The 26,312-nt window shown below is 44.0% G+C and overlaps 1 long non-coding RNA gene across 1 annotated transcript; it reads right to left on the bottom strand.

Annotated features, from left to right (window-relative positions):
- Positions 1-617: 617 nt before the first annotated feature.
- Positions 618-25,785, bottom strand: LOC141579735 (uncharacterized). Its single transcript, XR_012511601.1, has 7 exons — positions 25,657-25,785; positions 21,286-21,441; positions 19,712-19,840; positions 18,812-19,593; positions 6,573-9,583; positions 4,771-4,908; positions 618-4,658 (listed from the first exon to the last, which is right to left on the bottom strand). It is a non-coding gene; the product is annotated as an uncharacterized LOC141579735 (long non-coding RNA).
- Between the last annotated feature and the right edge of the window lie 527 nt (positions 25,786-26,312).

A 26,312-nucleotide genomic window follows, 5' to 3' on the forward strand; every position in this document is an offset into this window, starting at 1 on the left:
TAGAGAGTTTTGGCATTTGATTTATTTAAAAGAGAATTTTAACAAGTTAAATAAAACATTTTAAATGAAATTTAAATTACATAGCATAACATTTTATATATGTACATATGTAGTACTATAGTTAGGTCTACAAATTACAAAAAAATGATTGTATATAAAATAGAACTCTCATTCAGCATCGTCAACTACATAATACTTATTATTTTTTAAAAGATCTAAGAAAACTAGTATTTATTGAACACCTGTAAGACTAAATTATATCTTAGATAGTCATATATAAGCTATTTATTAATACATTAATAAAGCAAAGCAAGTTTACTACTGGATTCTCTTATGAGACGTTAATTTAGTAATATCTGTATGTTCTCAAAAGAAGTGGGGGAATCAGACTTCCAATACAAGTTGTGAGTGTAAGTTTGATTTCTTAGATAAGCATATCAAATAATTTTTCACTCAAAGGATTAGTATTAAATGATAACCCTTGCTTTAGATTTATAATTTCTTATCCTCTGAGGAAGTTGTGCCTTCTTGGATATAAGGTCAGTGTCCAATGAAAGTATAACACAAACTATAGATATAATTTTTAATGTTCTAGTATCCACATTAAAAAGAAAGTAAAAAGAAATAAGTGAAATTGACTTTAATATTTAATTCAATACACCTGAAATATAATTTCAGTACAAATCAATATTAAAAAGATTTTAATGAAATAACTTATTTTTTGTTTTTAATACTGAGTTTTTGAAATCTAGTGTGTGTTTTGTGCTTACAGACATCTTAATTTAAATACAAAGTTTTCATTGGACATACTGGATCCGTATTTAGATTCCATAAAATTTATAGTTGAAAAAGGAGATTGAAATACTCAAGTTGTTCTAAATGTACTTAAAGTTTTCAGTAACTTAATATATCATCAGTTTTTAAACTTAAATGAAAATTAATAAATTAAAGTCACAGACTCTCAGTCCCACTAGTTCCAGTTCGGGAGTTTCGTGGCCCCACGTAGCTGGTAGCTGCCACGTCGGGCACACAGCTCAGGCCCACAGTCTTCCTGCATGAGTGGTCGAGGCAGGGTCAGTGAAGAGTGGTGGACACCCATTTAAAGGGTGTACTTTAAAACAGAAAAAGAGGAAAATAGAAAGTGTTTCGGGCTTTTTCTCCCTCCCAGAAAATAGCAAGACACAGTTTAATTATTCTCAATTTTATAGTATTAGCCACAGATAAACATAGCAGCTGCAAAGTCTGTCTCATACTCACCATTATTCTTTCAAGAAATTATTACCATTTTGAGTATGAAATATTTGCCTTTGAATAAACAAACTTTGTAATTATTTCTCTTAAGTATACAAAAATGTCCTAATAATAAATAGCTTGGATATTCCCAGTTTTATTTCCAAGCCTTGAGCTATGGGCTTATTTCAGGCTATAAAAACTGACATAGGGCAACTCCGAGCCACAGAAGTCCTGCTAAACACAATCCCGGTGACATTCAGAGCCACATGCTGCCAAGGGACACTCATTAGCTTTCCTCCATAAGCATCATTATGTGGAGTCTCTGCCTGGCCCTGCAGTCTGGATTATTTTTTGAAATTCCTCCCATCTTTTCGTTCACTTTTTCTAATCAGAACTTCATGCAGCTTCACGTGGGGACTTTGGATGTTGGGTACTTGGAACACCACTGAGCTACAAGGACATGACGTGTGCTCTCACCCGAATAACTCATTCCAGTGTGATTACAGAAATCAAACACTCGAATAGCTCGCGGACCGTGCCCCACACTGATCTCCGAACGTGACTCGTTTGGGTCGGTGTCATCCTCCCAGCACCCTGGGAGGTGTGTGCCATCATCGTCCTCATTTTGCAGACACGGTGACCATGCACAGAGAGGCTGGTGAGTTGCCCAGCATTACACAGCGGAAGCAGTGAAGGTGGTATTTGAACCCAGGCGTCTGGTCTCAAAGTCCATGCTCATCCCCTGCCCTCTGTGGCCTCAGCCTCACCAGGGACGTCTTTGGCCCAACCTCTTGAAGTTCCGTCCTGAAGTTGGCATGTATCTTTGGAATAACGTTTCCTCTGCAGCTGCCGGTCCTGTTACTCCAGGACACGTCAGCGGAGCCGATCCCCATGGACACAGTCTGAGGGCAGTGTAGGTGCCTGATGCCAGGATCCCACACGGCCCTGACCGCACCACAGAGATGCGAGGACTGCCATGAGTCCCGGCCAGACCACCAGCCTGCGAGCCCCTCACCTTGTCCAGGAAGCACGCTGGTGCTCAGGGCGCTTGGAGCTTCTCTCATCCACTGTGGATTTAGGAGTTTCCCTCCAGTAAGACATGGTGAAAGCCTCCCGCCTCCTGGCCACAGTGCCTCTGTACGTGTAAGTACTTGGAAGTTGCCTTATGCTGACGGTATCCTCTTTGCCCACGGCTTTTCTCTGTCACCAGTAAACCTCTGATCGCCCTTCCTATAACGAACTTCTATTTTGATTGCTTTTTAGCAATCGGCCACGAATACACGTAGAGATGCAAGTACACGTCTTCCATCATTATCTGGTGACCCTGGGCCAGTGGCTTATATTTTTCTGAGCTGAGAATGATGGTGATGAGTTTCTTCCTTCAATTCTGGATAGCAGTAAATAATAGACTTTTTTTTACCTCATGGTCCTGCCGACCACTAATGTTTGGGTAAATGTCTTTAAAAACCCACTGCTCATACATTTGAAATTTTTTTAGACAGATATTTTTCCACCCACCATTTTTAATGTGCTTTTATTTTTAACAATAAATTCTTAAAAATATCAACGTAAGTCAGTATGTCGAAAATGCTGTGAAAGTTAAGTGACACTTCACTGTCGGTTTTGTCTTTGGAACAAACAGTCTGTGTTTTCTTTGCTTTTCCTTGTGCCTACGATCCCTCCTGCGCGGCGGGGCTGCGCAGACGCGCGCTGAGCGGCCCTGCGGGTGTCTCTGACGGGTGGGGCGGGCGGTGGGGCGGCCCGAGGCGGGCAGGGCAAGGCAGCCTTGCCGCGGCGCAGTCCACACCCTGGTGCATCTGTGCGGTCTTGAACCTGCTCCAGCCAAGGCTTCGTACTCACCCACCATCCTCTGGAACTACCAGAGGTCCCCCAAATCTTAACTGTGGCCAATCCAGTAATCAGCATGAACCCTCCTTACTTACCTTCTTAGCAACAGCTGACAAAGCTGCTCGCACTGTGAACATGTGACGGCTTGGCTTCCCGCCCTTCCTTCCTGGTGACTCCTTTGCTGCTTGTCACCTTGACCTTCAGGTGCTGGAGTGCTCTGAGCTCACGCTGAGGACCTGGTATTTCATCTCACCATGTTTGTATAGGGGATCACATACAGTCCCACACTTCACATAGCATCTGTCCACTGATGACTCGCAGATTTATTTTTCATTTTATTATTTTTATTGAAGTATAGTCAATTACAGTGTGTCAGCCTCTGGTGCACAGCATCATGTCCCAGTCATGCATATACATACGTGTATTCATTTTCACATTCTTTTTATTAAAGGTTATTGGAAGATATTTAATATAGTTCCCTGTGCTCTACAGAAGAAATTTGTTTTTTTATCTATTTTTATATATAGTGGTTAACCTTTGCAAATCTCAGACTCCCAAATTTATCCCTTCCCACCCCCTTTCCCCCAGTTACCATAAGATTATCTACTATGTCTGCGAGTCTGTTCCTGTTTTGTAGATGAGTTCATTAGTGTCCTCTTTTTTCTTTTTTTTTTTTTTTGGATTCCACATATGAGCAATCTCATATGGTATTTGTCTTTTTCTTTCTGGCTTACTTCACTTAGAATGATGATCTCCAGGTCCATCCATGTTGCTGCAAATGGCATTATTTTATTATTTTTATGGCTGAGTAGTATTCCATCATATAAATATACCACAACTTCTTTATCCAGTCATCTGTCAATGAGCATTTAGGTTGTTTCCATGCCTTGGCTGTTGTAAATAGTGCTGCTGTGAACACTGGGGTGCAGGTGTCTTTTCAAATTAGAGTTGCCTCCAGATATATGCCCAGGAGTGGGATTGCTGGATCCTATGGTAAGTCTATTTTTAGTTTTTTGAGGAATCTCCATACTGTCCGCCACAGTGGCTACACCACCTCCATTCCCCCCAGCAGTGTGGGAGGGTCCCCTTTTCTCCACAGCCTCTCCAGCATCTATCTTTTGTGGGCTTTTTAATGATGGTCATTCTGACTGGTGTGAGGTGATCCCTTATTGTAGTTTTGAGAATTTCAGATTTAAATGTCTAGCCTTAACCTTGAACCTGACTGCTGTTAGAATGATGTCTCTTCTATCCATTTACTTTCAATCTGTTTGTATCTTTGAATCAAAAATGTGTCTTCCATAGACAATATATAGTTGAACTTACGAGTCTGCACACGCATGAAGTATTACATTAGGTTTTTATCTTATCTACCAGGTATTTTTATGTGTATCTAAATGGTCTTCTGAATCACTACATCTAACCCGTAAGACGTATGTATGTTGGAGGGGAGGGAAGGAAAGGGGTGTGAGAGAAAGGGCCGTCTGTCAGGGGTAACTCCACAGCTGTTGACATAACCAGTTGAGTGGATGAATGTGGCATCGGTTGGAATTGGAACACTGAAGAGAGCAGGGAAAATCCTGTTGGGAGAGGAAAGATCTGTCCAGAAGCTACTCAGACTGTGTTGAGAATCTAATGTGATAATGCCTGCAGGCGGGCTGAACCCAGGGAGCGCACAGTGCACGTACTGACCGTGGTGATGGTGATGGGGACGACTGCCTGGCGGCCGTGGGTCCCGCGGTACAAACATTTTGGACTCACTTCTGCCACCTTCAGCTCCGTATTAAACACCATCAGAATGCGTCTCGTTGTCCAGCCTGTGTTCTGGCCCTAAATATAAATGTTAATGTTAATTCTCTTATACTCCTGGCATCTCAGTCTGCAGCTCTTTCTAATTTCACTGGGATAAACATAGCCAAGTATTTTCTTCCAAAATACATTTACAGCACATCCAAGGGTTTTCCTACAGACAGATTCCCAGGACATGAAGCAAAAACTAAAAGATGTAGGATAAACAAAAGCAACTCTGTTTACAAAAATTCAACTTAAGATTGAACAGAGGAAGAATGAGTCATCCCCACTCACCATCAGCAGATGTGGTTAGCGGTCACTGTGGTTGCTTTTTTAATCTCTGTCAGTTGTGTTTTTTTAAACTTCAGCGTGCACAGGAGTCACCTGGCAGGCTGACTACAGCGAGGATTCCTAGGACCCATGGAGAATCCGACTCAGTGCCTGGAATCAGTCGTGGGCAATTGCCTCTAATGTAATCATAAATGACGGCGAGGTGGGGCACCCATGGGTCCCAGGGAGAGGAGCTGGCCGGCGCCCTGGTCACTAGTGTCGGGCCTCTCTTGGCGTCTCTGCTCTCTTGCGGGGACCACAGCTGTGGGCGTGCCGCTGCGCCTCCCGCCGCGGCTGCGCGGGGGCTGCTTGCAGGTCCCAGGCTCTTCCTGCTGCTGCGGCTGCGGGCGCTCCCGCTGGCCGTGGCGCTGGCTCGGCGGCCCCGCGGAGCAATGACTGAGGGCGCTTCTCGTTAGGCAGAGCTGACCAACAGCTATTTTGAAAACATTTCAGCAGCTGTTCACCAGGGAGATGCACAGATTTAAGCTTGAGTTTATGGGATGTGTTCAGGGGAGTGGGTGTCAGAGCCAGTTACTGTGTAATTGCTCAGGGTTTCCTGCCGCGTCGTTCAGCTCTGTCCGCCCTGCAGGAGGCTCTTAGAGCGAGAAAGAAGGTGCTGTCACAGCCTCAGTTTCCCCTCATGTCTCATTGGTGGCACTCTCAAGGTCACAGATGTTAGAAGTACAGAGTGGGGCCGTGTGCGGAGGAACGCGTCCTAACAGAACACGCGTCTGACCTGCACTGTGGCGTCTCTCCCAGCAGCAGAAATGAGAGTAGAGACAACTTTTACAAAATGGAAAGTGACTTTGAAAAACTATCAATTCATGATCAAATAAATATCGTGAACAGTCTTTCATGATTTAACCTGCTTTTTATTTAATGTAAAAGCTCCTTGGAAGTTGATTTGTGCCACAGGTTCCTGGGGCCGTGGGGCACAGCCTGTCCGGGCAGAGTTCTGCAGGGAAGTGCTCGTGGCTGCAGCTTCGTAGCACGGTTCTCACCATCTCCTCTTTGGCGGAGGGGCGGGAAACCCCGCAGCCATGAGGGAGCATCTGCGGTCTTTTAAAAAATACTGGAAAAGTAGCAGCTAACTCTTTTTTCAGCTTTATTGAAGTAAAATTGACGAAGAAAATTGTAAGATGTTTGAAGTCGACGGTGTGATGATTTGATACAGTGTACACTGTGCGCACACACAACACATCCACATTTCCTCTCAGAGGAAGTTTCCTGCGCTCCAAGCGCCTGCCTTGCTTGTTATCACTTCAGTGCCCTGGTACCTCAGTAAACATTGATGAATGAGTGGAATTCCCTAATTACTAGGTTACTTTGATTACCTTTCTCTACTAGAATATTTCTGTGTGTTTCCCACTCACCTGATCCTTTGCGCATTTCTGCAGTTGTTCCCAGTGCTTGGAACACGTCCACAGAAAGGCAGGCACGATTCTGGCCCTTCTTCCTGGGAAGAAGATGGGATATGGGGCTGCTACGTAGGGCCTTGCAGGCTTGCTGTTTTTCCTCACATCCCCCAGAAGGCTGTGCTTCTGAGCTATCACCCTGGCTGCTCTGTGGAGAGTGGCTTGATTATAAGAGGGCAGGGGTGGAAGCAGGGTGACCAACTCTGCAGCCCAGGTGAGATGTGATGGGGACTCGCATCCCACTGGTGGCAGAGGAACCGGTAGGAAAGGGTCAGTGTCTTTGCCTTTGGCTCTGATGGAGTGGATTCCATCAGCCCGATGTCCTGCCTGGAGCAGTATGTAAAGCTGCTAAAATTGAAACAGCAGCAGCAGCAACCTGCTAGAGACCCTCTGTGTTCTCTGCAACAGCCAGGGCATCTACAGCTGGAGAGGCCAGGACGGTGAGAGATGGGACATGGCCCTGGGGGGAGCCTAGCGTACCCGCAGATCAAGGGAGACAAGCGTTGAGATTTAGGCATACTGAGGCTGCCTGCATTTGAGAAGAGAACAGCCTGGAGGAAAGGTGGTCATGGGGAGGTGAGCATCTTTGTGGAGGCAGGTGATGACGCATTAGGCTGGGAACACAGACATGGAAGTTCAGGACAAGACAAAGAGAAGGGGTCGTGCAACACTATGAGGTTTCAGATCAGATCCCCAAAGTACTATCCTGTAGGAGAAAGGGGAAATTAGAAAGTGTCCTTCACTAAGGCAGAAACACAATTTGAAACATCTCCAGCCAGAATGGACCAAGCAGATCTGTCCCTGTTCAGCTATCCTCCAGAAAAAAGGAATAGTCCCTCGATGAAGGTGATGCTTTTCATGCCTCTGTAGTATTTATACACAGTGTCCTCCATGCAGTCATTTATCATCAAGCTGTTAGGAGAGCGAGCCCGGCGATCAAAACCCAAGAGGGAAAACAGAGACCAGCCGCAGCTCCGCAGGGGGTGAAGAATTATCAGGTTAATATGCTCAAGGGGATCTGCCGAACAGAAGCAAATGGGAATTATAAAGCTATAAAACAACTGAAATCGGCTGCTCAGCCGACAGTCCCAGCGGCAGGCCAGACGCAGGAGAGCGGCTCACCCAGCGCGAGGCTGGGGCTGCAGGAGCGCCTGTTCCTGAAATGTGGGAGGAACCCTTTCCGAGTGAAAGGCAGGCCGCACAGAAGACTGGGGAGAGGCTCTGCGGGAGACCCGAGTGTGTGTGATGTGGCCCCAGACAGAGGGGACAGGCTGGGAGATGGACGCTCTACTGGAGGATACAGTAGCTGAGAATTTTCAAAACTGACGAAAGACACAAGTCAAAGATTAAAGAAAAACTCTGACCACAAGCAAATTAAATTAAAAAGAAAAAACATACATCTGCACATTAGCAGCAGAGTAAAGCTGCCAAAAGGCGAAAAGGAAAATGTTCAAAGCATCTAAGGGAAAATAGGCTCATTTCCTTAAAAGGAGCAACAGTTCTGGGAGCTGATTCTCAGCAGAAGTTACCCAAGCGTGAAGAAAATGGAACGGCCACTTCAGTATGCTGGAGGAAATGACCCCGACCCAGAACACTGCATCCAGTGAACACAATCCTCTGGAAAGAAAGACCTTTACACACACACAAGCTGTGAGGCTTTACTAAGAGCAAACCTGCAGTGAAAGAAATAGGGCATTCTTCCAGCAACAGGAAGACGATGGAAACATGGAAGTAGAGAGAGGAGGGAGGAACAATGGAAAAAGTGAACACGTAGGTAAATTTAAAGGACGATTCCTCTACGTAACACTAGTAGGCACGTCATATGCCTGAAAATGCACGCAGGACTGCAGTACAAGACATTAATAACACTAAAAGGAGGCGAGGTCAGTGGACTTCAACCTTGTATTAATGAAGAAGTAATAAAACGTACGTCTTACTTAGAGCGGCCCCAGTCCATGCAGGCTTTATGTTGGCGTCTATAGGGTGATACCAGTTAGCCTACAGAGAGGAAAAATGAAACAAAAAACAGAACCATAAATATTTGATTAACTTAAAACAATTTAATAAAGGGGTAAAATAACCAGAGAGGACAGATAGTAAACAGTTTGTACATGTAATGTCAACTATATCAGTTAAATTAAAACTCCAATTAAAAGGCAAGGATTCGGGATTTTTTTTAAAATCCCCAAATATATGCTATTTACAAGAGATATCCTTTAACTATAAGGATAAGGAAAGGTTAAAAGAATTGTAAGTTACATGAAGTGTAACCTTCAAGGCGGGAAGCACCACTGGAAACAGAGCGACGTTCCCTAACGATAAAAGGGCCAGTCAGCTAGGTCGATAAATTCAGAATTTGTTTGTAGCTAGTAAAATACGCTTCAAATACATGAATTAAAAGCCGAAAGAGCCAAAAAGAGTAGCAGTCAAGCCCACAGCCACAGTGAGAGTCTTTAACACTCGCTCTTAATTGCTAATGGAGCAGATTAAAAAGAATCACACACAGAATATTCAAACAGCATTCGTAACAGATCTGGCCCAGCTGACTTCTCTAGAACACTGCGCTCACCTTCTCAGTGCACGTGGGATACTTACTGAAACAGGCTGTTTTCTGGGCTCTGAGGTGAGTCTCACCAAATTTCAAACCACTGAAATCATACAAAGTGTGTCTCTGCTACAGTAGAATTAAGCTACATAGAAATAACATTTTTGGAAAATACTAAATGAAACATAAATTCAATCCAGAATGCTGTACAGAAATGGCAGAACATCATGACAATGTCGAGCAGTTTTAAGAATGAAATAGAAGCTAAGAGTGTCAGTAACGCAGGCAGAAGTGAAGCAGCACGAAGGGCGAGTCCGTCCGGCACATGTGACCTTTTCTCCTCCTCCTCCTTCTTGCCAAGCGTCCGGTACTCGGGGCTGCGTGTTTGTACTCAGGCACCTTAGACTGGGAGCTCTGGGAAAGCCTCGGGGGAAACACAGTGACACAGTTTACGCTTGAAGCATAAAAGCAACAAACAAGCTGAGGAGCACGACGGGATTCAGGTAATATTGTTCCTACGAGTCCTTTTTAGTGATGCTGAGGGTAGCTCCCTGCCACTCCTAGGGGCTCCAGGCAGCCAAGGAAACAGTGAGGGGCCTGCCCTGAGCAGTGGGTGAAGATGAGCAGCATGCGCGTGGTCTGTGTAACTAACCAACGCACAGCGACCCGGAAAGGGGCCTAAGTGCTGTGCTGAGAGTGTAGAAAGTGTCCCACAAACGGGAGGAGGAGTGGGGGGTGTGCTTCGCCTCTAACAGCTGAGCGACAAAGGTACCAGGTCACATGATGCTGAAGAGCCAAGTAGGAGGAACAGAAGGAGAGGCGCTAGACAGGTGACACTGCTATCTGACACTGGGGACGGAGAGAAGGAACGAGAGGGGAAAAACAAGTTCTTACCTGTAGCTTTAATGACGATGGTTACTCCCAGTACAAAAATACACCCTTTGCTAATTATCAGGACTTTATAAAGAAAATCAGAGAAAGGAGATCTCATTGAACATGAAAATTACAAACCTGAAACCAGAACACGCCAGTCATGGCAATAAAATAAACAAGCTAAATGAACTGCATTCACATATCAGAGAAAAAATAATTTCCGATGGGAACATTTCATGCCCAAGAAACACAGCTAAGGCAGAGCGATGAGCGTAGGGGGAGCGCCTGAGGTAAACGCCAGTAACGGGAAAGCATAAGCCTCCAGTGTCTGGTGCGGCGGGCGGGGCGCTTACAGGCTGTTACTCTCTCCCGACAACAAGGAAGAAGCTGAACAGACTGGGAAGTTTCGGAGAAGTGAGGTCACAGGACAAATGACTGCCCCCAGATGGGACAGACAAGTGGATACTGAGAACCACGGCTCAGAGGAGCAGAGACCTCCCTGGGAAGCCCTGCTCGGGCAGGAACACGGACACGGCCGTACGTCTGCTCTCGGGCCGCAGTGCAGCTCGACCGGAAACTACTGGCAGGAAGGTAGTCATGAAGGGCCCAAGCACCTGCACGTCAGACTACGTGCTTCTAAATAACTTACTCCTAAATAACAGGTCGGTCAAAGGAGAAGCCTCAAGAGAAATTTAAAGCCACTAAAATTAAAGCCATCACAAGAGAACTAAATGTTTAATTCAAATCATTTGAACTGAATGAAAGTCAAAGCACGACTTACCAAACGTGTGAGTCGCAGGACAGGCGCCGCTCAGCGGCAAAGCAGCAGCAGCGGATGCACACACGGCAGAGGGAGGGAGGTCTAAGCCGGTAACCTAAGTTTCCACCTTAGGAAACTAGAAACGAGCAAATCAAGTTCAAGGAAACCAGCACAAAAGAAATAATGAAATTAGAGCAGAAATCAATGAAATTGAAAATAAGAAATCAATACAAAAAAAATCAACATAACCAAAAAAGTCGGCTTTTTGAAAAATCAAGAAAATCAGTAACTCTCTAGCCAGGCCAAGGAAGAAAGAGAGAGGATAAAAATTACTAATAAGAGGAAGGAAAAGGGAACATCACCACAGATCCCACGGAGATGAGAATGATAACTAAGGGGTACTATGAGCAGCCCGGTGCTTACGCTTTGTGACCTAGATGAAGGGAGCCAGTTCTTTGAAAGATGCATCTCTCAAAACTCACATAAAAGAGCTTTGTGAATCTGAACAGACCTGTATCTATTAAAGCGGTTAAATCAACAATTAACCTTCCAAAACAGAAAACACCAGGCCCGCATGGGTTCACTGGTGATTTTTACCAAACACTGAGGGAAGACATTGTACCAGTTATTTACAGTCTCTTCCGGAAGATAGAAACAAAGAAAATACTTCCTCACTCTGTAAGGCTTGCACGACATTAATACTGAAACCAGACAAAGACGTCACAGGGAAAGAAAACCGTGGGCTAAGTTCTCACGAACGTGGATGCAGAAATCCTTCACAAAAATGAGCAGATCAAACCTAGTCACGTATAAAAGGGATTACGCAGCCTGGTGGGGTTTATACTAGGTTTGCAGGCCTGGTTTAACAGTCAAATATCAGTTAAAGAACTTCATCACGTTAACAGACTAAAGAAAAATTCACAGGATCTTATCAATAGATGCAGCAAAACCATATGACAAAATTCAACACCCATTTGCGATTAAAAACTCTCAGCAAGCTGGACATAAAGAACTTCAACTGGAGAAAGAACATTATTTAAAAACCTACGGCTGACATCACGTTTCGGGACAGGGCGAAGATGCTCTCACCACTGGTTTCCAACATTACAGTGGGTGCCCTGGCTGACACAGTAAGACAGGAAAAGGAAGTAAAAGCTAGACTGTGAAAGAGAAAGTACCTTGTTCCCAGATGGCATGACCGTCTGCGGAGACAACTGACCGAGGACTCCTGGAACTGACGCGCAGTTAAGCCAGGTTGCACGATCCAACGCTACTGTGCAACAGGTAACCCCTTTCCTTTGTGTCAGCAACGCACAAGTGGAACGTGACATTGAAAGCACATTACAGGAGTAGTGTCAGCAAGGTGGCAGAGTGGGAGGTCCCAGCCTCTGACCTCCCAGAACGAGCAGCAGCAACGACAACCATCCTCCTATCCTTGAGTGAAAACAGCTCTGGGAGCGCTCAGAGCCCACGTGGAAAACCTCAGCAACACAGCGGAGCGGTAAATAGAAAACCTCAAAAAGGAGGGAAGGACGCCTTCATTTTGCCCGCTCAGCTCATCCTCCAGGCCAGCCCTCCTCAGCGCCAAAGGGAACTCCTGGCCCTAGGAAGTGCCCCTCAGCAGAGAAAGGCGAGCCGGGGGGCAGCCAGCTTCCCCAGGCTTGGGGGACACCACAGGAAGAAGAATTGCTCTGGCTGTGCCCCGCCCAGAGGCTGGCGTGGCTGGGACAGCTGGCCAGGCCTCGCGGAAAGGAAGAGCAGGCGCCAGGACGAAGGCCGCGCCGAGGAAGAGACCGCGGTTCCCAGTGGCCTGCCCATCGGAGGACCCCAGCCCCTCCGGAGTCCTTTCAGACGCCGCCAACTCCCCGCAGCTTCCTTCACGGACGGCCCCCCAGTGGACGGTCCCACAGAGGACGCCCGCCGCTTCCTCCGCCGAGCAGACCAACGGCCCGCGCAGCGGCCGCATGCGCCCTGCGGCCCGACCCCTGCGCGTCTGAGCGGCCGCGGCGCCTGCGCGCGCGCTCCCAGCCCCGCCCGAGTGCCTGCGGCGGCCTCCGCCACCGCCCAGGCGCGGGCAGGGCACGCCCACGGTCAGGGCTACGCACCCCGCAGGCCCCTCCAGCAGCACCGCCGGACCAGGCCCTCGCTGCTGGACGCGGAGGCACCGCTGACGCCACAGCACCTCCTGCAGCCTCTAAGGATCCTCCGGAGCTCTCGCCACCAGGCACCATGCAGTTGTCAACGTCGGGACCCCAGCTGTCTAAGCCAAGGAGGCCCCGCAGCTGCCACGTGTCCCCACACGGGGTGCCCCACACCACTGGACCCAATGCGCCCGCACCTGCACGGGAGGGTGTTTCCTTTATGAAGTCAGTTCAGAACGTCTGGAAGAGGTGACTGCTTCTTTAAATGCACAGACATCCACTCAAGGCTGCAGGGGTCATGAAAAGTCAAGGAAACACAGCAAATCTTCAGCAACTGACCCCAAAGAAACGGAGAGCTGCGAACTGCCCAACAAAGGATCGAACGTGAGTATTCTGAAGCAGCTCAGGAGCGGCAAGAGCATGCAGATAAACAATTTAATAAAATCAAGAAAACAATACAAGAACAAAATGAGAAGTTCAGCAAAGCAATAGAAAACATAAAAAAGAACTGAACAGAAGATTTGGAGCTGAAGATACAGTAAGTGAAGCAAAAAATGAAACAGAGCCACCGCAGCAGAGCCAAGCAGAAGGCCGGCCTCAGACCTGAGGGGGTCGTGTGCACGTGTCCCGTTAGGGGAGGGAAAAAACGAACCTGAGTGAAGAACGCCTATGAGACATAAAGGAATCATCAAAAGAAACAATATTGACATCATGGGGGTCCCAGAAGGAAAGGGGAGACAGAATGGGACAGAAAGCTTATTTAAACAAATAATGGATGTAAACTTTCAAAGTATGAGGAGAATATAGACACTCAGCTCATGAAGCTCAAAAACCTCCATCAGGTTCTCCATCAGAGAAGACTCAACCAGGACATGCTACAGTGAGACTGTCAAAATCAAAGACAGAAAAGTCTTGAAAGAAGCAAGAAAGATCAGTTGGTCACACACGAGGGAACACTCACAAGGCTACAAGCTGATTTCTCAGCAGAAACCTTGCAAGCTCAGAAAGAGTGGACCCATATATTTAAAATGCTGAGAGGAAACAACAACAACAACAACAACAACAACAACAACACAACCTGACAACAACAAGATTTTGCCCTGCACAGCTGTCCTTCAGGGTTGAAGAACACATACAGACACTCCCAGACAAACGGAAGCAGGAGTTCCGCACCATTGCCATTGCCTCACAAGAAATGCTAGAAGAGTCCCTGGTGAGAAAAAGGATGCCGACCAGTAAAGTGAAATCATAGGAAAGTATAAAACTCACTGGTGAAGGCAATTCAGAATACTCTGATACTGTAATGGTAGCGTGTAAATCACTAGCAACTCTAGTATAAAGATTAAAAGACAGAATAAGATAACGATAACTGTAGTAATTTGTAATGGGCGCACAATATAAGAAGATGTAAATAGTGACATCAAAACCATAAACTGGGAGGAGATAAAAGTATTGGGCTTTTACACGCAAGCAAAGTTAAGTTGCTTTCCCCTTAAAATACACTGTTAAAAGATTATGTTTTATGTAAACCTCATAGTACATACACTGAAAACTATAAAATGTTTATAAAAGAAATCAAAGAATTCACAAATAAATGGAATGGCATTTCTTGCTTATGGATTGGAAGAGTTAATGGTGTTAAAATGTCCATTGTACACAAAAAGGTACACTGAGTGCGATTCCTATCAAAATCCGATTGGCATTTTTTCACAGAAATAAAATACACAGCTCTGAAATTATCATGGAACTACAGAAGAGCACAGACAGCTAAGGCAACCCTGAGCACGAAGGACAAAGCCAGTCACCGCTCCTGGCTTCAGACTACAGTCGTCCCTCCGTATCTGTGGGAGGCTGGTTCCAGGACCCCACCGTGGGCACCACAATCTGCAGATGCTCGAGACCCAAATATAAAATGGCATAGTATTTCCATATGTCTGCCCCTATACCTTAAATCATCTCAATTATCCCTAATAAAATGTAAATGCTGTGTAAATAGTTGTAAATACAATGTAAATGATATGTAAATAGTTGCCAGAGTGTGGCAAAGTCAAGTTTTGCTTTTAGAAACCCTCTGGGCTTTAAAAAAAAAATTTTTTTTTTGATCCCTGGTTAGTTGAGTCCCTGGATGCAGAACCGTGGGTGCAGAGGGCCAACTGTATACAAAGTTACAGTCATCAAAATAGCATGGTACTGGCATGAAAACAGACACACAGAACAACAGAACAGAAGTATGAGTCCGTAAATAAACTGACGCGTACGTAGTCAACTAATTCTTAAAAGTGGCACCAAGAATATACAATGGGGAAAAGAGAATCTCTTCAGTAAATGGTGTTGGAGAAACTGGATATGCACATACAATAATCAAAATAATCAAACTGAACTCTTTTACCATTTAAAAAACCAACTCAAAGTCGATTAAAGACTTGCAGGTACGACCTGAAAGATTAAAAATCTCAGAAGAAAACATAGAAAGAAAAGCTTCTTGCCATTCTTGGCGATATTTTTCTTTGAATTTAACATCAAAAGCATAGGCAGTAAAAGCAAAAATAAATAAATGAGACTACATTAAACTAAAAAATTCTGCACAGCAAAGAAAACAATCAGCTAAATGAAAAGGCAACCTACTGAATGGCAGAAAATGTTTGCAAAGCATACATCTGATAAGGGGTTAATATCCAAAATATATAAAGAAATCATAGAACTCAGTTGCCAATAAATAAATACATACATAACCCAATTGAGAAATGGGCAAAGGACCTGAGTAGACACTTTTCCAAAGAAAACATACCAATGGCCAACAGGTGCATGAAAAGATGCTCAGCGTCACTAACACCCAGGGAGATGCAAGTCAAAGTAACAGTGAAGAGTCACCTCGCATCTGTTAGGGCAGCTGTTGCCAAAAAATCAAAAGGTAAGTGTTGGTGATGATGTGGACAGAAGGGAACCTTTGTGCACATTCATCAGTGGACAGATGGATAAAGAAAACGTGGCGTGTTTATAGAATGGAATATCATTCAGCCACGAGAAAGAAGACAGTCCTGCCATTTGTGACAACGTGGACGGACCTTGAGGACATTAGCTTAGTGAGGTAAGTCAGACAGAGAAAGACAGGTGCTGTATGGTCTCACTGAGATGTGGAACTTTAAAAAACCGAGCTCCTAGAGACAAAGAACACATGGGTGATGACGGGCGGAGGGGGCAGAGGGTGGGGGAAATGTGAGAAGGTGGTCGGAAGGCATGGACCTCCAGTTATGAGATAGTAAGTCCTGGGGCTGTCAAGTACAGCATGGGGACTGTAGTTAACAGTACTGCAGTGCACATCTGAGAGCTGCTGGGAGAGTGAATCTTAGAAGTTCTCATCACAAGAAAAAAGATTGTAACTATATAAAGTGATAGATGGTAACTGAATTTATTGAAGTAATCTTTTTGCAATATATACACACATCAAATCATTATGTTGTACTCTTGAGCTAACGCAATGTTATATGTCAAGTATGCCTCAGTAAAACTGGGAAAATACTGGAGAAAGATTATTCATTGCATCATTGTTTATAAGAGCAAAATATAGGAATTCGCCACAAGTATACCAAGAAGGGTCTGGTTAAACACATTATGGGAAACAGAGAGAAAGCTCTTTTGATGATTCTGTAGGATGATCTTCCTAAGCGTTGAGTGAAAACCCTCCAGTGCAGAGCAGTGCAGAGGTGTGCTGCCTTTTCTGTAGCAGAGGAGGGGCCGAGGACAGCAAAAGAAGATGCAAGCACTTTTCCTGCATGTGTGTACAAATTTCGGGAAGGATAAAGGTTGCCAGACAAAATACAGGGCACTCAGTTAAATGTGGATGTGAGATAAACAGGTTTCTTTTCAGTGTATGTGCACCCCCAGCAATATTTGGGACATACTTACACTAACAAAGTATCCATCTTTTCATCTGAAATTTAGAATTAATTAGGAGTCGTGTTTTTATTGGCTAACCCTGGCAGCACGAGGGAGGCCACCCGAGTGACTTGTGACCGTGTTTGGCTGCAGGCTGGGGAGTCTGGAGTTTCCTGGGCAAACTTGAGACAGCTTCCTGTATACATTTTATACTTTGATTTTTAAGCCATGTAGCTGCATTACCTATTAAAATAATATAAATAAAGAAAACAAATTCAGATAGGTAAAGCTAAATATTCATAGAAGTGAACTAGTAAAAACCGTGTGTTATTAAATGAGATTTCTTTTATACTCTGTTTATAGTGAAACCAGTCCCCATCTGTCACCTTATAATTTGAAAATATAAATGTCCACAATTCAGTGAAAGTTGAAAACAGTCTGTGATTTTTGTATTTTCAAAGTTTCCTAACTCTCCCTAGGCTTCTAGTTGCCCCATTTCAGCAGTGGAAAAAAAAAATCAAACATCTGAGGTTTGGGATAGAGGATAAAAGTGTCATAAAGTATTATTCTTGAGAAGGCAGGCTCAGCCAGGTTTTTGAAATCTTCCCAAATCTTCCCAGACTTTTGACAGCTTCTCAGATAACACAAACGGGCCAGTCAGACACGTCTCTGCAGCGAGCACCAGGTGGGAAAAAATCAAAGGGAGCATGTGACATGGGACTTGTCAGAGTGGGGGCGGCGTACCCACACCTGCAGGACCCGCACACACTCCCACAGGAGGACGCGTGTAGGTGAACCGGCGGGCGGAAGCAGCCCAAGAGCTGCTTGAGGGTGAGGAACAGGGTTCTTCCTCTAATACGATAAATGTAACATAATTACTCAGGTGACAGGGAAAATGGGACAAATTAATTCTGACTAGCTTTGGTCTCTCTTTTTCAAAAATATTATTAAGAAACTAACATGGGTTTTTAACTTTTTGACATCAATATCTTTATTGTGTTACTTACTTAAAAATTAGTTTTCCTCTTTTATAGATCAGAAGTATAACACAGTTGTAATCCAAGGCTCCTCAACTGGTTAAAATGTAGCTTTATTATCTATTTTTTTCTCTTAAGCTGTTTTTTTTTTAAGTACAAGTAAGTGATTTGTTTTAGGTGTTCAAGTAGTGTGAATCAGAAGAGATATTTACGCTGAGAATTTCTGAAGCTGTCGCTGCTTGGCAAAGTTGTGTGGCAGCCAAGGTAGGTTTTTGGTTTGGGGGGATTTTTTTTTTTTTTTTGGCATTTTGAAAGTAGAAATTATAAAAATTTCATAGCCATAGTCCTGATCAGCTGAGGGAGTCCCACCCTCCCGCCTTATGCCAGCTGGCTCATGAGTCCTCAGACTTTTTTGGCAAAAGGTCAAATACAAAACACACTTTAAGCAGCTGGATTAATCTAACAGCTCTTAGCAGAACCCTTTCGTCTGTCACACAGAGATAGAAGGCTGCTGTTTGATTACAGTCTAACTGGAAAACACACACACACTGACTCCTAATCAATGGGGTTATGGCACAGACATGTGACTCTGAAATTCCAAGTGAAAGGTGTTATCCAAAGGAAAAGCTCGTAAATTTACAATTGTTTTCAATACATCTATTTCTATTCTTTCCAATGTTTGGTTTAATTTCATTTGGGAAAATAAACAAAAAAGGCAACAGATACTTTTCCACATTGCTTGCTCCTTACAATAATTTTTTTAAACATAATACAGAATAGAAGGTTTTGTAAATAAGATGCTGGGATTCCTAGCTTAGCATGCAGGGTTTTTTCTCTGAGATTATAATCAAAACAGTATTGGTCTTCCTTAAAATTTCACCGTCTCCATCACGAGCAGTGCTTTAAATGAGAAGCATATGTTCTTCTCTAACCTACTTACCAGCGGTGGCCAGATGTTTGAACAAATTATGAAGGACAGCTCTACCAGCTTCTCCTAACAGTTAAGAGCAATGCTGACCACTTACCAGTTCCCACCATCTGTCCTTGCTTCAGCTGGCAGGAAGAAGGAAAAACATGTGCACGTATGTGCCTGGGACTCATTATTTTGATCCATGTTTAAAGTTGACAAACTTCCTGAGAAGCAAACAAAAAATACCCTTTAAAATAGTTTATAGCGTTCAAATGAATCATAAAAACAGGTATCTTGATTGCAATCATACTAAAGTCAGGGTGAAATTCACAGTAGTTTTATTATCAGCTACAGCCAGAATTCCTCAGTGGGCAGACTTCTGATTCCACAAGTTTAATATTGGATCCCTGAATATTACAGGCTGCTGCTGGCAAAGCCATGCAAAGCAGGTAAAACAAAGCAGACGTCACCTCCTGAAGCTGGTGTCTCACGTGTGGTAACTAACTCGGCGAGTGACACGCCTCCACCCCGCTCCTGTCTGCACACACACACACAGATCGGTCTGCTTGCAGTTGTAATGAATTTCAGCTAGTGCTTAGAACTGTGACTGCCTGAGGGAAATGCACATATTTAAGGTATAGTTTTAAAGTTAACAAATACTTTTATACACGTGCTTACAAACAGCTCTGGCCAAGTGAGTTTAAATCTCTAGCAACTACGGAAAAAGATATTTCACTCTAATATTGGTTATATGTCATTCTTCTGTAAATTTCAAAGTCAGTTCCTTTTCTTAGAGAAGAGTGGTTGATTTATACTATTGTGTTAGTTTCAGGTGTACAACGTAGGGATTCAGGTTTGTTTTTTCTTGCTGATTATATCCCATCATAGGTGAAAAAGCTGAAAAAGAAAAAAGTAAAATGTAAAAACAGGTTATGAAATAGTGCTCATGATTCCATTTAAACATACATCAGGTATTTTATATACGTCAGCATAGGAAGATTTGGAAAATACTTACTGATATTTTTTCTACCAGCGATCGAATCTGAATTGACAAGACTGAAAACAGCAGCAGCAACAACAAAATCAGTTCACACGTCTACACCGGCCGGAGAAGGGTGTGCTCTACACACATGGAAAATGCCACCTAAATACGTGCAAAAACCAAGGATCTGACACAATTCAACATAGCTTTAGGACTACCAAAAAAAAAAAAAAAGTCACCAAACAGAGTAGAGAAAGCTGTCTCTCAGCCTGATCCAGGGCGTCCACAGGAAAGCTGGAACTGAGTTACATTTAATGGTCAGACACTGACCCCCCTCCCATACATGGAATGAGTCAAGGATGTCCTCTTTCAGATCTGCTGCTGACACTCTGACAGAGGTCTTACTCAGTGTAGTGAGGTAAGAAGGAGAAACGAAGGTGTACAGATGGAAAAGGAAGAAGTAATGTTGCTTCTATTCATAGAAACCATGATGGTGTAACTAGAATATCCTAAGGAATTTGCCAGAAAAACTACCAGGAGGAAGTAAGAGGATTTAGCAAGGAGAGGGAGGAGGGTACAAGGCAAGTGTCTGCAATCAGTTGTGCATCCATATACTTGTAGCATTAAAAGCAAAATTTTGGCAAATTATCGTTAAAATAGCAATGAAATCAAACTTCTCAGGACCTACTTAACAGAATACATGTGAGCCCTGTCACGGGGAACCACAAAATGTTTCCCAAAGCAAATGAAGAAACTAACGCTGTGCGGCCCACCTGGATGAACCTGGGAAGCGCTGCGCGGAGGCAAAGCGCAGGCGCCACCCGCACGAGCGCACCCGCAGGCCCTGCTGCGGGAACTCCCTGCGCGGACGCGGGCTCGCGCGAGTTTCCCAGGCCGGGCCGGGGAGACTGGCCGCGGACGGACGCGCAGCAACTTCGGGGCAGATGGGGTTTTCTGTGCACTGAGTGTGGCTATGTACGTTTGTCAGTCTCACACAACTACACACCGAAAATGGGATAAGGCCGGAAAAAAGAGACAAAATTGCCATCCTTTGTTGGTTTAGAATATGCAAGTGGAAAACGAAAAAAAAATTTTTTTTGATCCAATGAGATGATTTTCAACAGTACGCGAAGCAGTTCCTCATCCCACAGAACCGTCTCCCCCGGAGGAGGGGCCAGACCCCCGGGGCCCGACGCGCCCGGCTGCTCTTCCCTGGAGCAGCTGCAGATGCATTGGATTTGTAGCCCAAGAGACTGAGGACCCGGGGATAAAGTCGCTGCTAGAAGCGGGAAGGGCTGAGCGGAGGCCTGGGCAGCTGAGTGGGGCTCGGGGGATAAGGAGGGCAGCACAGGCTTACGGAGCGAAGGGACGGGCGCGGTGGCCGAGACCCCCCCCCCCCCCCCCCCCCCCCCGGTCAGCCGTCAGACTTGCGCCTGCGCTCGGCGGGCCGGGCCCGGCGAGGCCCCGGGCGGACTCACGGGTGCAGCGGAGACGCCGCCAGGAACAGCGGTGCAGCGCCCAGGCCGTGCGGGTAGCGGCAGTCAGAATCACAAAGACTGAAAGGAACCGGGAGGCGTCCGTAAGCGGCGGACGCAGAAAGAACTTACTCTCAAAAACTGCAGCTGGAAACGGGAAGAACTGTGCGTGTGCAGCTTCTCGTCTGAGCACGCTCGGCGCCCTCCGCTGTGCGGTGACCGAGACAGGAGGCGCGGGGACGCGCGGCAGCCTCCGAAGACCAGGGTGCGAGAGACCAGAGCCTAGGGCTGAAAGAGCAGCTGGGTGTCTGATGAGGGAAATTCCAGCAGCGAGCAGGCAGCGAGCAGGCTGCAGGAGTAAGACTCGAAATCTGAGTATAAAGGCGGCCTCAGTTTCTAACTGTCGAAAGATCCGTGCTGCACAGGGGGTACGGGAGGGCCGGTGCAAAAGCAAACAGAGCTGCTTCACATAGGCATCGTGAGTTTGCTGCTTTTTAACCAAGTGCATTCCAGTGCCGTACACAGCCCAGGGAGCAGACGTCTGAAGTTCACAGGCGTGGTGTCGCCAAGGACAGAACATAAGGCTAGCAGACCAGCTGGAAGTTAGCAAGGGAACCATAGGGAGGGTCAGGTCCCAAATATGAGTATAATTTTTACTGAACTCCACTGCTGACCATGAAATTAAGACAGGCCTAGGGAAGATCCCCCAGGGAGGGGGCTGTAAAAATCAGTAGTTGAGAGCCATATGCACAGATGAGACACACCAGCAGCTGCACACAGCATGGGGAGAGGGAGACAGAGTCTGACGTTCGAGTCAGGTCTGTGACAACTAAAGCAATCACAGGACACAGCAGAATGCAGAGTTGCTACGATGACTGTCTACAGTGGCTAGTTTTCAACACCAAATTATAGAACAAGCTCCCCCCCCCCCAAAAAAAAAGCAAAAATAAAAAACCAGATGTGCTCTGTACTTAGGGGGAAAAGACAGTCAGCACAGACTGACTCCGAGCGAGCCTAGATGGAAAAGGCAAGCAGCCATCGTGTATGTATTAAAAAAAATGTAAGAGAAATATAAAAAGAATATGTGTTATAAATGAGAAAGGAGAGCAAGTTTCTGCAAGGAAAATTGATCAAAAAATAAAAATTCTAGAGCTGAAAGAAGAACAACTGAATATAAAAATGCAGTAGATGAGAACAGTGGCAGATCAAGCGGCAAACAAGAGACTTGGTATTCTTTTTTTTTTTTTTTTTTTGCGGTAATCTTTTTTTTGGGGGGGTAATTAGGTATTTATTTATTCATTTAATGGAGGCACTGGGGATTGAACCCAGGACCTCATGCATGTTAGGCATACGCTCCACCACTGAGCTCTACCCTCCTCCCAAGACTTAGTATTCTTGAAGAAAGAAATTGCTCAATATGAAGAATTTTGTTAATATTTGGAAATATGAACAGAGAGTCAGAGACTGTTTCTGTTAACTGTATGAAATAGGTTCAGTGGGGTTTTAGAAGGAGAAACAAGCAAAGACAGAAAAAGTATTTGAAGAAATAACAACAAAAAACTTTCTAAATACTAGGAAAATTTACTTGTGGGTATAAAAAATGCAACAGACCCCAATCATAATATAAACAAAGAAGAACACATCTAGGATCATCATAGTCAAACGACTGAAAGCCAGAAATGGCAAAATCTCAAAGAGACAGAAAAAAGTGATATATTGCATACAGAGAAATAATTATTGACTTCATAACAGTAACTGTGGAGGCCAGAAGATACTGAAGTGACATAATTAAAGTGTCAAAATAGAAAGACACAGATTTACCCAAGAATTCCACATCCAATGAGATGATGCTTCATGAGTGACATTTTAATAAAAATATTTTTAGATAAACAAGAACTAAGAGATTCTTACCAGGAGATTTATGCTATAGGAAATGCTAAAGGAAGTTTTTCAGGCTGAAGATGGCAACTCAACTTTACAGGAAGAACTGGAGAGCACTGAAAATTGTCATGTGCTAAAGTAAAACAAATACAATTTAAATTTTTTCTCTTGGTTTTTTGAAAGATGTGAATAAAACAAAAATGCAATGCAATATGTATAAGAATATATCTATAAATACTGTAACTGTCACAACAGTGGCACTGAAGAGAGGGGTAGTGGTTAGTCAAACTATACTATTGCCAGATTCCATTCTTTTAACTCAAATAATTTGATATTAATGCTCATTTTGTTAAGAGAACAAAAACATACAGAAGTATGAAAAATGAGTAGGAAGTGCGTCCCTAAGCACAACCTGTCAGACTGGATGAAAGAAATCAAGAACCAGTTACAAGGTCACTACAAGAAACACGTTTAAAAATAAAGACATAAAAAGACTGGAAATAAAGGACTGGACAAAGATAGACCATAAAGATACTACTTAAAACATAGCAGGGTCAAGCATACTAGCGTCCAGGTAGACCTCAGGACAAGGAAGAACACAAAGGAATATTATTTTCAAATATTGCTAAAAGATAGCCTTCAAATGGTAACAGTTTTGATATAAAACCAAGATATAACAATTATAAGTAAATATAAAACATAGACATATACATTTAAAACCCATTAACAAGATGTAGTACAATTATAGATCTGTATAATAATATACCTAATATCAGAGGTTCAAAGTTTATGAAGCAAAAAATAGCAAAAAAAAATGAAGAACAGGAAGTCAGTAGTATAACGCGATTTCAAGGCACATTTCCTAACAATTGATTAGAAATGTAAATAAAAATTCATCAAAAATCTTGATGTGGACTATCTAAGAGACACTATCGACCTACTTAAACCAACTGGCATTTCTAGTTAACCACACCCAACTAGTGGGACATTGATCAGGATAGATTACATGGAGGGCCATATAGCAAACCTCAGTAGATTTCATTAAAAAGTGAAACCTTACAACTGTCTCTGACTTCAAAAGAATTAAATGACAATAAACTGTGTAAATAACATGTAAAAAATGCCCAGTATCTGGATAGAAAATAACCTGTTCTAGAGAACAACAAATGGAATGAAGGAAAAATTGCAAAAGTTTTAACTGGATTGAAGTAAAACACACTTGAAAATCTGAGATTTAACTAAAGCAGTGCTTAGAGGGAAATGCATAGCTCTAAAACATTTCTACTATAAAACAAGAAAAGTTTATATAATTAATTGACCAGATAATCTAACCAACACAATAGGTAAGTAGAAAAAAAATTTTAAATAAAGAAATTACTTTCAGAATAGAAAATAAGAAATAAAATTTTGTTTAATCACTGATAGTAGGTAGCCATTGCTGGCTTAAGCTATGTGTCTGGTTTATTCGGTTGTTCCATTTCTCTTGCCATCACGCTCTTGTCCTCCCCCACCTTCATCCCCTCCATCACAACATCCCTGACTCGGAGACTCAGGGCATAATTACAGAAGCGGTTTTAATATTCTCATATGCTGGTTCCTCTTATTTGCCATTTCTGGGCATATTTCTGATGATTAACTTTTCTTCCGGCTATCAGGTGCATTTTCCAGCATTTTTGCACGCTTGGTTTTGAATTGGATGGCAGATACTGGGAGTGTTCTGTGTTGCCGGCAGGATCTTGTTGTATTCCTTTGAATATTGTGGGATATTTTTCTAGCATGTAATTTTGTTACTTGAAATCAGCTAGAGTAATATAAGACTTGCTTATGTTGTCAGGAACAGAGAGCCTTTAATCTACAGCTAGTCTGGTCACAGTGCTCAAGCCTGTCTACCCCCCGTCCTGGGTGTTTCCATGCCTTACCCCTCTGGTGGGGGCAGAAGCTGCTCCCAGCCTTGTGTGAGTACTGAGAGCTTTTCCACTTCTCTTCTCTGAGCTTGGGCACTTCTTCTCACGCATGCCCAGATCAGGACTCAGCCAAAGCCTCAAGGCACCTCTGTGCAGCGGTGTCTGCACGGCCCCTCCAGTGTGGCCCTCTGCCCTCCAGGTCACAGGGGCCTTGGCCTCCCTGAGCTCAGAGAGTATGGCGGGGTCTGTGTGGGCTCTCCTTCTACTTACGCAGTCTCGACGCTCCCTCCAGGCTTTTAGCTCATGCAGCCATGAGCTGTCCTTGTTTGTTCCTTTTTTCCCTTTTAGTCCAGTTTCATAGTTGTTAAAGCGGTGAGCATGGAGAGAATGGGGGACGGGGAGAGTGAGGAGCTGGCTAAATCCAAGGTCTCTCACTTCTTCTTTCCCGGAACTTACTTGATTGATTTTTGAAATAATAAAACTACAATTCTAAAACCACAAAAATTCTATAATTTAGCCTCTTTAATAATTCAGAACAATCTCCAACCCACCCACAAATTTATAAATTGTAATCTGTGTATTTGAAAAGTAACATGATACTTTGTTAAGATAACACCCTACCCCCAAATTAATTATCCTGGTTTGGCACCATATTAATCTGGAACCAAGAACTGGGTTAAGGTTAAACTTCCACAACCCTAATTTCCCACAGACTTACGTTTACAACTTCGGGGGCATTGCACCTGTGAATGTAAGCGAGCGCCATCAGGACAAAATGAAACCCAAGGAGACAAAGGATAAAAGGGAAAGAGAGATGTAAGGAAAGGGACAGGATCACAAGTAACAGAATCACATGAGGTGGAGCATAAACACGTGCTTTGCGATCAAGGTCATTCTCCACATCTGTGTGTTTTCGTTTCTGATTGGGAGGTGGGCAGACCGCCCTCTAGTGGGACAAAGAAGCACGTCCGTTAGCAAATTGCTGAGGAAACCAGCAAAACGTCTTGCAGTATTTTGTTTCCCTCATCTTTATTTAGATTTTACTTTAAATTTAAGAGATGAGTATAAGTTAGAATTTTCAAACTTTCACAAAAGGTCTCACATAATCCCTGTGAAGCAGGTGGGACAGGCATTCCCAGCCTGGTTACAAATATTGACGCCATGGTTTGATTATAGCTTGCCCTGATTGGTGAGCTATATTAATAACTAAATAATGTGACTGAAACTTGCAAGTCTGGTGTTAGGAGTAATGCTTACTTTATTATGGAAACAATGGCCCACATTTCTACAGGAGAAGGCTACGGAGGCTGTCCTAGGTTTTTAATGACAATCACGTTGCAAAAAGTCTATGTTTTCCATTTGAGAAAAACTTTT

The sequence above is a fragment of the Camelus bactrianus genome, chromosome 14 (genome assembly GCF_048773025.1).
Source record: "Camelus bactrianus isolate YW-2024 breed Bactrian camel chromosome 14, ASM4877302v1, whole genome shotgun sequence".
In the NCBI taxonomy this organism is placed as follows: Eukaryota; Metazoa; Chordata; class Mammalia; order Artiodactyla; family Camelidae; genus Camelus; species Camelus bactrianus.